This window comes from Nuphar pumila, chromosome 5, assembly GCF_984573655.1.
Source record: "Nuphar pumila chromosome 5, dmNupPumi1.hap1.1, whole genome shotgun sequence".
Classification (NCBI taxonomy): domain Eukaryota; kingdom Viridiplantae; phylum Streptophyta; class Magnoliopsida; order Nymphaeales; family Nymphaeaceae; genus Nuphar; species Nuphar pumila.
Window position 1 is genome coordinate 101436387 of NC_143253.1, and position 12713 is coordinate 101449099.

Sequence of the window (12713 nt, forward strand, 5' to 3'; positions counted from 1 at the left end):
GACCACTGTGAGTATCATGTTATATTGATGATATTTTGAAAATAGTCCCGATATTTGTGACATGGACATAATATGTGGCATAACAAAGGAGCAATTGGTTAAACTTGAAAATAGGGATGGCAGTGGACCGGGGGACAACGGGGCCCCGCCCCGTCTCACCCCGTTTGGACCGGGGATGAAGGGCATGAAACAGGGATGAAGGTTAAAATCTATCCCCGTGCAGGAATGGAGGCGGGGATGGACTTACGCTTTCCCCCCACCCCACCCCGTTCCTGTCTCAAACCCCGCCTTTCCCCGCCCCGCCCCATCCCATCCCCAATCCTTTAAGGAATGACTATAGACCGAGGGGAAATGGGCCCTGCCCCATCTCACCCCCGTTTGGAACGGGGATGGAGGACATAAAACGGGGATGGAGGCGGGGGTGGAAGTTAAAATTCATCCCGTGATGGAGGCAGGGATGAAGGTTCAGATTTTGAAACGGGGCAGGAGTGGAGACCTTGTCCCCCGCCCCCGCCCTGGTCCACTGCCATCCCTACTTGAAAATCACCCTTTGAACGAATAAACACAGTCCCATTCACCCTTCTCATTTGTGTTGATATTGCTTTGATGTTTCAAGAATTGGCCCCTCATGGGGAAATGCTCTCTACCTTCATCTTGGCTTTATGGTGGACAGCATACTGGAATACATTATTAAACTTTGGAAAAGAGTCGAGTCATCACTCAAGCATTCAACCACTACCATCCTCTTGGTTAACTTTTTCTTTCTTTCATCCAACGTTATATATGTGATCTACATATTTTTTTTTCAGCAAGAACCCACTTTTGAAACCAACCGGATATCCGGTTGTCTGGTAGGAGCAGCTAGTGCACGTCACCTTGTGTTGGGACATTGCAGGTTCAAAACCCAATGGTATAATTGTTTAATTGGTAGGGGTCTGCCTAACCCCAGTTTGCCTTTCAAAAAACAAAAAATAAAAACCGACTTTTGAAGAGCCAAAATCCGACCTACGTGCAGGTTTTTCCAGCAGCAAAATTTGATAGCTATGAAAGCACTCATCTTTCTTGACTTAAAAAAGCATATTTTTTTGTAAAAAAAAATGATTCAAAGGGTTGATTCCCACTAAATCGACCATGTTTAATACATGTATAAAAATTAGATCAAATCAAAATAACTTACAACATGAGATTTCGATTAGATTATAAGTATATATATATATATATATATATATATATATATATATATATATATATATATATATATATATATATATATATATATATATATATATATATATATATATTGATAGGCAAGCTTGGGTTAGGCAGACCCCTACCAGTTATATAACCATACCATTGGGATTCAAACATGCAACGTCCCAACACAAAGTGAGGTGCTCTAACTACTACTACCAGACAAGCGGATCCCCCGTTGGTAATTATTAAAACTGATTACAGCAGAAATATATCCCTTTATGCTGAAAAAAAAATGTTGAGGATGGGTCCGTTAGATTTTCTCACTATACATGTGTTTTATCGGCTCTTCATTGGGTCTTAAATGTAAAGGTTATGACAATAAGAACTTCAGTTTGATTAAGAGCAAATATGTGGGTTAACATTTTCCAATCAAACAACAAAATAGGCACCCTATCCATTAGAAAGGGAGGCCTGATCCAGTCCTCGGGCTGAGTATTTAGCGTGGACACTGTAACGTGAATTTGGGTCACTTGTTACAAAGGTATCAAACTGACTTAGGTTTCCCTAGAGAGGATCCTGTGAAATACTGCTGGCTGAGTGAGCGTTTACAACCACAAACCCCACCCCTCTGTGGGTCTCACTTGTACTGAGCTACAGTAAAGAGGGGTGGGGTTTGTGTCTGTAAAAGCTGGGTGAGATTGTTAATCTCTCACCCAGCGTTTGACAAGATCTGCTCTCAGGTTTACCTGACAGGGGAGCAGGCCCATTAAGTGACCTGGTTCTAGGTGAGGTTTCCTTGTCAGCAAACGGTGTGGATGCAAATGATTTGGATTCTGATTTTGATGTAGGTATTGGAAGTATTGAGGTTTAAAAGTAAACCCAACAACACAAAATTAGGAGGAGTAATGGTGGGTTTCTCACAAGTCCAAAAAAAAAGATCATTTTTGCATATTTTAAATCATATATCCTAAATAAGTAAAGATGAAATGAGATAAAGCTTTTACCCAGTAATAGCTTTGTCTTCTGCTAAAGCTTCTTATGGTTATTTCTCTTCATCTTAGGCTTATCAAGACTAGATTCATTAAATAGTAAGTTATGTGGGGTATTCATATTATAGCTATAGCTGAAAACCTCCAAAAAAAAGATAATATCAAAAAGTCCTTTCATATAAAATATTTTAAAATAATCATTTCAAAATTCAATATTACATTAAGGGCTCTTAGAAATAATAAAATTATTGCCAAACCCATGACCTATTTATAATAGCCCATTGAGGATCTAAAATACTAATAGGATCTTATGAAACTTTTTCATAGAAAATTTGATAAACAAAATTTTCAAAAATAATTTCAATAAAATATTTAAAAAAATGTATTTATTAAATTATCAAACTTGAAATTTTTTTTAAACCAAATTATACTTTTTCTTAATGCTGGATATTCTCCAAAACGGTTTTCGATCTCTTGTTGGATGGATACTTATCATTTTTAAGTATTTCACTAATTATCTAATATATGCCCTTCAATAAATTTATTATAATTTATTTAGGTGTAATCAAAATAATTAGATCATTTATTTAGTAACAAATGAACACTTTGGGTCAAAGGACATTCTAAACCTTTTTTGTATACAAAAAAAAATATCTTTTGACAATAAATGATTTTTCAAGAAAATCTCTCATGTGCAACTAGTCAATGTACAGTTAACAAAGTCCCTAATTGGACGACTCAAAAACTAGTCATTTCATATCTAATAACAACCATCCATAGTTGTGACTATTTCAGGTACAAAGAACTGAAAAACTAATCCTCCCATATTGACTCTAAGTCAAACATCTAGTTATCCTACAATGTAACCTGATATTTAATACCATAATGGTCATCTCATCGGCAATTTATTTAGTACATCCATAAATATAATGATCTCAAAATAGAAAATGTCACATTAATCTGAATTTTAGGGCAATATTTCCAATAGGTATTACAGAATCAGCTCGGATCAAATGACCCGTTAATTGAAAGCTTCTTAAAACCTCAGCCAAGAAACTCACTTTAGAAGCTAAAAAAACACGCGTCTTTTACTCTTCTAAAACTTTACGGGAATTTTGCTTCTAGAAAACGAGAGAGCTTGCTTGTCTAATATGAAAATCTATGATTTCTTTCTCATATTAAAAGATGCACTTCTTTTACATTTTATGATTTTATCATTGTTAATAAAGGATACTTAAAATTCATTTTAAGTAACAAAAAAAAAATACATGGTTTCAATACGTCTCTATGTCATTTAAGTAGAAAGCACAAGTTTTAAATATTATTTTTTACTTGTTTTTATATTGTTGTTTATCATGCCTCTTCTTGTGTGTCGTAGGTTCTTCTTTGAGGAGTGGTGGCTTTGTGTGCCAGACTTCAGCAACTGGTCGGACAATCATGGGCTCAACCTGTTACGGAATCTTGGGCGACTTTCCGCATCCATACAAAGCTTCTTCATCTACGGTAACGTATTAAGGAATGACTCAGCTTTAATAAACTGAACAAGTTTAGGTTCATCGGCCAGTGGGAAGTTGAGCTCTCCAATCTAGCCCAACGTCAGGTCGATCTTGTTGGTGAGTCAGAGGGTCAAGTGCTTTAGTTGCAGGAGCGTATCGTCGTCCTTTCTACCCTAGTTGCAGAATGGAGAGCACGACATGAGCTTAGATGAAAGTTGATGGCCAGAGTTGCATGGTTGACTAATGACGATGATAATATACGATTTTTTCACATGAATGTATCAAATAAATACATTAAGAACCAGCTACTCTTGGTCGAGATCGATGGATGCCAGTTTGATCAACAAAATTGTCTGCTAGCTATTACTTCTTATTTCTCCAGGATGTATTCGACCGACTTAGGCATCGGGGGGGTCATCAGCAATATAGGCTATAAGCAGTTGGCAGCAAATCAATCGATTTCTTTGCAAGCTTGATTCACCGAAGTTGAGATTTCGAATGCTATTAGCGAACTCTCAGGATGAAAGGCCTCAAGCCTTGACGGTTTTTATGTTGACTTCTTCAAAGCTTTTTGGTCAATTGTTAAAAATGACCTGCTCCACTTGTTCGATGAATTCTATCGTAATGCGAGGCTGCCTAAACCATATCATGTGGCAGTCATCTCTTTAATTCCTAAGAGGCAAGGGGCATCAAACATATCTAACTTCAGGCCGATTTCGGTGATGGGTGCTCTGTATCGCATTATATCTAAGGTGTTGGCTAATTGGTTGCGCGCTGTCATTGATCGACTTGTCTCTCCAAACCATAGAGCTTTTATTCCAGGTCGAAGTTTGCAAGGGTCTTTTATTTGTGCAACTGAGCTTCTTCACTCTTTACAGTCAACTGGAGCACCATACTTCATGAAAATTGAATTTTCACAAGGCTTATGATAGTCTGGCTTGGGATTTTCTGATTGAATCTCTAACAAACATGGGGTTTGGCAGTCAGCTTATAGCATGTTTTAAGGAGTTGGTCACGAAATTCGTATCGTCGGTTTGCATCAATGGACTAAGAGGGGAATAATTCAAGTTGGATAGAGGTGTGTGACAGGGTTCACTACAAGAAAAATGTGGATTAGCGACGGACTCTATCCATCGCTAATCCGTCGCTAAATAGTTTAGCGATGGATTGGTGACAGATTAACGATGGATAGCGTCCATCGCATAATCCTGATCGCTAATTAGCGATAGAACTTATCTATCGTTAATTTGGGACAGATTAGCAACGAACATGATTCGTCGTGAGTACATCGCTATTTTAAATTAGCAACGGATAACATCCGTCATGAGACCGTCTCTATTTTAAATTAGCGACATATATTATCTGTCGATAATCCATCGCTAAATTTTAAAAAAAAAAAATTGATCCTTGTCGAGCGGTATTCCGACAGCAATAGGTCAGACTTGTACCGCACCACACATGCGTTGCACCCGAGCGGCCCGGCCTGCCACTGCGGGTTCTTTTGCATAGAACTGGCATGCTCTCCGGTGCACTCTCTGGCGCACTCTCCGACATGATCTCCAGCGCCCTCCCGACCTGGTTCCCTCTTTTTTCGTCCCGGCCCGCCATTACGGGGTCTTCTGCATAACGCAGAAGAGTGCACCTCCGAACCGGTGCACTCTCATGCGTGCTCTCTGGCACCCTCTCAACCTCCGGCCCAACCCGCCATTGTGGGGTGTTCTGCACAATGCAGTGGTTGCACCTTTGAACTGGCGCGCTCTTCGGTGCCCTCCAAACCTGGTTCCCTTGCTTGTCCGTCGACCTAAAACCATAATCCCTAACAGAATCGTTAGGCCAGGAACGAAAAGCCACGCTCAAAAAAGAAAATGACTTACTGAACCGAAGAGGTCGGTCTGACCTGGTCCTCCAACGCCGGCGGGCGACTCTAACTCCTTTTCTTTCTCGCGTTCCTTCGCCACGAAGTCATCATCGTTCGAGAAGTCATCAGTTTAATTTTTGAACGATGAGAGAGGAAAAATTGTGTGCCTTAGATGGGACGGTTTAAATAAAAAAATAGCAATGAAATTAGCGAGGGAATTTTTTTGTCGCTAATCTGTCCCTAATTAGCGACAGATTAGCGAGGAAAAAATTCCCTCGCTAATTAGCGATATATTAGCTACAAAATATTTCTCTCACTAATTCCATCGCTAATTAGCATTTTTCTTGTAGTGTTTGGTGACAAAAAAATTTCGTCGCTAATCTGTCGCTCATTAGCGATGGAATTATGAGGGAGATATTTTCGTCGCTAATTTTGCAAATATTTCGAATGTTAGCGACAAATAGTTTTCTCTCGCTAATCTGTCGTCCATTTGTGATAGAAAAAATTCATCGTAAATGTTTGTCGCTAATCCACATTTTTCTTGTAGTAGTTGTCCCCTAGCCCCTATCCTTTTTAATATCGTGGCAAATGGTTTACCTATTCTCATGAAAAGGGCAGAACAAACAGACTTCTTGGATTCATTAAGCATTCCTGGTTTTATTGGTCACACAATTCAATATGCAGACGATACTTTATTATTTGGTCATGCGAATGTTAATCAAATGTCCAAGTTGTGCTTCATTATTAAAGTATTCGCTGTAATTTCACACATTTGCCTGAACGAGAGTAAGTGCACTCTGGTCTTACTCAATGCTAACTCTCTTCTCCAATCGGCTGCTGCAAGGATCTTCAACTGCCCAATATCCGACCTTCCAGTCAATTTCTTGGATCTTTCGTTGCACTCACTGCAGCCTACATGAACTTCATCTTGGATGTCTACTATAGAGCGGGTGCAAGGGAGATTGCAGTCTTGGAAGGCCCGATATTTATCTTTTGCGGGATGAGTGATGCTAATTTGCCATATTTTGGCCCGATTACTAGAGTTTCGTATGAGCATGTCCATTATATCGACGACAGTAGAACAAACGATTAACCGTTTGTTTTCGCACTTCCTTTGGTCTGGGAATGTGTCTCACAAAAAGTACCCGCTTGTTTCTTGGCAACAGATCGTTCTCCCAAGGCAGCGAGGCGGCTTGGAGATTCCGACTCTAAGAAAGAGGAGCATCGTTTTAGTCTTGAAGTGGGCTTGGGTAGCTTCCACATCTCAATCTCCTTGGGCTACGTTTGTTAGGCAAAAATATGGTAGTCTACCTGACTTCCTTCTTTCGTCGCCCAGTTCAGTGTGTCATTCGTCCCTCTGGCTGGAGTGGTGGAAGACACTTCGCTCCTTCAGTGACAGGGATCTTAGGCCTGTCCATGGCCACCTGTGGCTTCACTGGGCCATGGCGAGCAGAGATAGGTTCTCTATTAAGCAAGGTTATCGTTCCTTGTTGCCATCCGGGATGGACTGGTTTCCTAGTAATTGTATGTGGGGTAAGGGGCCCGCTCCAAGGGCAAAAACTTTGACGTGGCTCGTGGCTTTGGATCGTGTTCAAGCCCAGATTAACTTCAGGAAACAAGGGATTCAATTTCCTAGAATGTGTGTTCTTTGCGAGAATGCAGTAGAGGACACGACTCACCTATTTTGGCTTTGCCTGGCCATTCTAGACTTATTTTGTCAAACTTGGGGTGCACCGTCTGTTCAAACTCGTCCGAGTTCTGTTATTCGGGACCTCTTGCTTGGTCCCATAATTTTATGAAACAAAACAAAATGGAGATTATTATGGCAGGTATGGTTGTTTTCAACATGGTGGGTGATCTGGATTGAAAGAAACAACATCTTCTTCAGAGGCATCAAATTCAATTTCGAAAGGTTTCTCCAACGGGTCAACCTTAAATGAAGCCATTGAACATGGCTAAACAGATACCAGTTGGTCGGATATACGGCCCGAACCCAACCTGTAGAACACCTACCCACCTCGGAAGCGGATCAGGTCATGCTGAACATGAGCATTTTTGCTCATGATGACATCGTGGCCATCCGATTTGCATTTTAAAAAGCTCAAAAGTCAACAAAACCACATGGCATTCATCCAAAATGCAAACAGACGGCCACGATGTCTGCATGAGCAAAAACGTTCATGTTCAGCATGACCTGATTTGTGCCCACCCACCTCATGGTTAACATGATAACAACACACAAGCGAGACAAGCTTGACCACTATGTTAACACCATGCTGGTCATGGTCAATTTGGACAATATTGTGAAGTAATACTTTTCAAATCAAACCTCCATATTGTCTTATGTGTCTCCTCCATTGGCATGACCAACATGGTCCCCTTTGAATTGAGGATAGGGATGGTAACGAGTTGGATATAACCTGATATCCAACCCAAATCTGATTTGTTGGATTCAGTAGCCACATCTGATTCAATAAAAAAATTGGATTTGAATTCGGTATTAATTTTTCATTGAAATTTGAATACAAATCTAATTAAAATCGGGATCCGACTAAGATCCGAATCTGATTAATTGTAAATATCAGGTTTTAGACTAGTCGGATCCACATTTGGTTTTATCACTAACAATTAGTGATCGACAGGGTATGTTACCTTGCCAACATGCCCAGTTGTGGCTGCAGCAGACTGCCAGCATGTCTATGACTCGTCGCAGCCCAACTATAGTCTAAAGGCAATATATATATATATATATAATCAGTAGAATATGAGAACTGAAAATATGTGAACTAATGTTTGTTCCTTTCTCTTGAATCTAACCGTATGGATGTGATTTGCATGCTTTGTTTTATAAGAACCTGCTTGAATCATCCAATTTTGATGCATAAACGAGAAATTTTTAATGCTTTAAAATCAATAGCTCATAATCTTCATAAATATTCAAGCATTCAAAAATCACAATTTTTTCATCAAAAATACACGATCTAATGGTCAATTGCTAGCAAATTCACCATGCCAAGCACATTCACATGGCTAGATTTGCAAAAAAGATGTTGGAAATGCCCGTTTTCATATTCTAGTGACTATATATATATATATATATATATATATATATATATATATATATATATATATATATATATATATATATATATATATAGATAGATGGATAGAGAGAGAGAGAGAGACGAAAAGTGATCAACATTAATTAAAAGTGAAACTCAACATAGCGTTGAGTTCCACAACAACAACATGAGAACACTATTGACACAAAAACAGAAAAACCCAAACACAAACAAAAAACTCATCAAGGACCACAAAGATCTAGATGGGGATCAGTTGGTGGCCGAGGCAGGTCTTTGAGGTATATGCAGAGGATAGCATGCACATCAGCCAAGACCCTATGAGTCAGATGGTTAAGGTTGAATGGGACATCCCGAAAAGTAGCATCATTTCTGGCCATCCATATGAACCACCACACTGTAAATAATCAAACTCTCCAAATAGTCCTCCACTTTTTTTCGCGTCTAATTATATCAGGGCCGAGGATAAGATCCAATGCAAAGCGAGCCTCCCACACAACAACTGATGGAGTCCTCCAAGTTTTAGAAAACAATTCTCAAAACACTGCACACGACCAAAAAATATGTTGTGTAGTTTCTTCAGCCAGTCGACAAAGCACACACCAATTGGGAAACTAAAAACCCATAGAGAGAGATAAATGAGTTTGTACTAAATGGGTTTTTCTGCTCTTTCTGTATTTTTTTCAGCAGTTCCACCCCCATATATATGACCAATTTACGAGGAATCCACCCTTGAATCATGTGTTCAATAAAAAATTATATTTAGAGCCTAAAAAATTTATAAAGATTTTGGACAATTGATTTTTCAAATGTTATAAAAACCCACCCATGTCTCGGAATCAAATACTTCAAGAGCTAATACCTATAGAATCAAGTACATAGATCACATCTAAAGAATAAAACGAAAAAAACCTTGAGAAATTAACTCATTTAGCATGTTTCATTTATCCTATATATTTCATTTAGCATGGACCCATTACTTTCTATCTATCTATATATATATATATATAGGATAGCGAGAAAAAATAGTCTTGCCCCCAAGTTGATTGACATAAAACCACAAGTCCATTTACCCACTAGGAAACACAACCAGCTTCAGAGAAAAAAAACACTTAGTAATGCTAATACAAGGCAAACAAAAAAAAAGAGAGATAGGAGAGAGGAGCGATATACGTGGTTCGCCAATTGTGTGCCTACGTCTACAGAGCTAAGGAAAAGATTTTTATTTCTCCAATGATTTACAAGAACCCATGTAGCCCATTTTATACTTTACATTTTGAGAGAGAATTCTCTCTCTTTTCATGTTCATCACCTGCGACACTTGGATACAACTTTCTTTGTGTTAGGTGATGTCAACTACACTAAGGTCCATTTCTATCCAAAAGTAGATTCAGTTATCCCTAATCAAGTCCATTTATATATATATATATATATATATATATATATATATATATATATATATATATATATATATATATATATATTTAAAGTACACACATATATATTTGTAATTTTTTTCTTTTTCTTTATTTTTTTACTTCTTTATTTTTTTGTTTCTTTTTACTTTGTATTTTCTGTCAGTTAATGACAGATTGAGCAGTTGCACAGCTAAAGAATTAGAGATGTTAGTCTGCTAATGACAAACTATGAAGAATTAGAGATGTTGGGATTGTACCCAACAACTCTAATTAGAGTCGTTGGGTACAACCCAACAACCACCTCTCTATTGGCTTCCTCTATAAATAAGGAATTCAACCCATTGTAAACCTCACTTATGAAAAGGGTTTTTACTCTCTTATATTCATTAATAAAACAATGCATTTAAAGCACTTTGCTAGTGTGTGTGGTGGTGTGTGGTGTGAATACTTGAATGCTACTTTGTGCTAGCATATGCTTATGAATGTCTGAAGTATCAAGTTAGTTGGAAACTTGAGTGCATGTTAAGCTCTTCACATGGTATCAGAGCTTGGTGTATGATCAATGATACATTGATAGGTTACCTCGTAAAGCGTGCTTACTCTACTTCATGGTGGTGATTCTTTCTTCTTCTTTAATTCACCATGGGTGAATCTTTTCCACACAATACAAGCAATTCCAACTTTATTTCGTCATTCAAATTTGAAGGAAGCAACTACAACATTTGGGTGGGACACTTGCAGTTCATCAAAGGTCAAAGTTTATGGGGATTCGTAAGAGGTACTATTCTTGAACCCACTCCCAAAATTTTATTAGGTGAAAATGGGGTTGAGACTAGTCTCGAAGAAAGAAACAAAGCCATAGAAGAATACTATAAAAAATTGGATGAATAAGAAATGAGAAACGCAAAAATCTTTTCATGGATGCTGAGACAAAAATGGCCTCAAATCTATTATGCTACAAAAAGGCAAATGAAGAGTTGGAATATCTTAAAGGTATGTTTACAGAAAAAGGATATGGCTCACAAATATTATCTCCAAGAAAAAGTTAGAAATATCAAACAATGAGATAAAAATGTAAGAAATTACTTTATTGAATTATCTTCCATTTGGACCCAACTTGCCCAATTTGAACCCAAATCGGAAGGTAAGTGTATAAAAATGAGAAGAATTCAAGTTGAAGAAGATAGACTCCTCACCTTCCTCTATAGTTTGAGACCCGAATTTGAACAAACAAGAGCCTCCTTGCTATCATCTTCATGACCTCCTTCTATTCATGAGATCCTCACTAAACTTAGTGAAGAAGAAACTAGGCTAAACATGAGTAAAAATGTTAGTGTTCTTGTTACCTCTAGCAATGATCAAGAAGAGAATTGCGCTCTTGCTGCATCAAAATCAGAACATTACATTAAGCCATATAAACCGCCTTACTTTAATATGAATAGAGGAGAATAAAAAATCATTTGCCATAACTATAATGACCCAGGTCACATTAGGCTACAATGTTCTAAATACAAATATAGACCTCAAGAAAAACGTGTTTCCACTGCACCATCAAAACAAGATGAGGAGACTTTGAATCTTAAGGACCTCACCAATTCATTATTTCAACTGACAGAGGCATTACAACCATTGCTTAAAGGATCTACCTGAGGAGCGGCCATTGTATCATAGACTTGAGCATCCAAATATAAAGAAATTAAATCTTATACCTATTACCAAGAATATTTGTAAAGAAAATTTTGAATATAAAGAATGTTTACTTGGTAAAATGGCAGCCTTGCATTATGGTCAAAGAACAATTTGTTAAGATGACAAGATATGGTGTTGGATCCATGTTTGGTCCAGATCCATATATTATGTTTTGTATTTTGCAGATACTTGTATTTTATGTTTATAATCAGGGATATTATTTTCTATAATGTTTTGTAAAGTGTTGTATATAATCACAGTTTCTAGGTCACGGTGGATGACCATTCTGCGCAGCCTCTTGTCTCCTCTCATATGTCTTCTGCTGATAGTGAAAATGTGGCTGAAACTCTGAGTTCAAACATGGTATCAGAGCGGGTTGAATTGATCTACGCCCATTGAAGGTTGGTCATTTTCTCTTCCCTTCTTCTATTTCTTATTCTTCCTCTCTTTTCTTTTCTGTTTCACAACAGATCTGTTTTCTCTTCAGATTTGGGTTCCTTCTAAACTACCTCTCATTCTTCTCATTTTTTTTTAAGGACAGATCTGATCACGTCAGATCTGGTGTTGTTTTATTGTCTTTCATTCATGTTAGATCTGATCATGTCGTTTTATTCATTCTTTTTGTTCTTATTCCTTCTCACTAAAAGATCGTCCTAAAATCAGATCACGTTAAATCAATTTTTTTTTCTTTCAAAAATCTGATTACCCTTGAATCATGTTCTTCTCTATACTCGTTCAATCTTTCTAATCTCATCCCTCACTCAACGCACAACCCGATCCTGCATTCCCTATTTCTCCCCTTATATTTCTTATCTAGTTTAACAGTTTCTCATATCAACTGTTTTGATTCTGTATATTATTACTGTTGATTGGAATTTTCTCTATCTTGCATATTATAAATTGTTTGACGTCAATTATTATTATTTTTTTTTTTTGAAATCATGCCATCAATCGTTATGGCATATTGGGACTTCATAAAGACTCGTGTT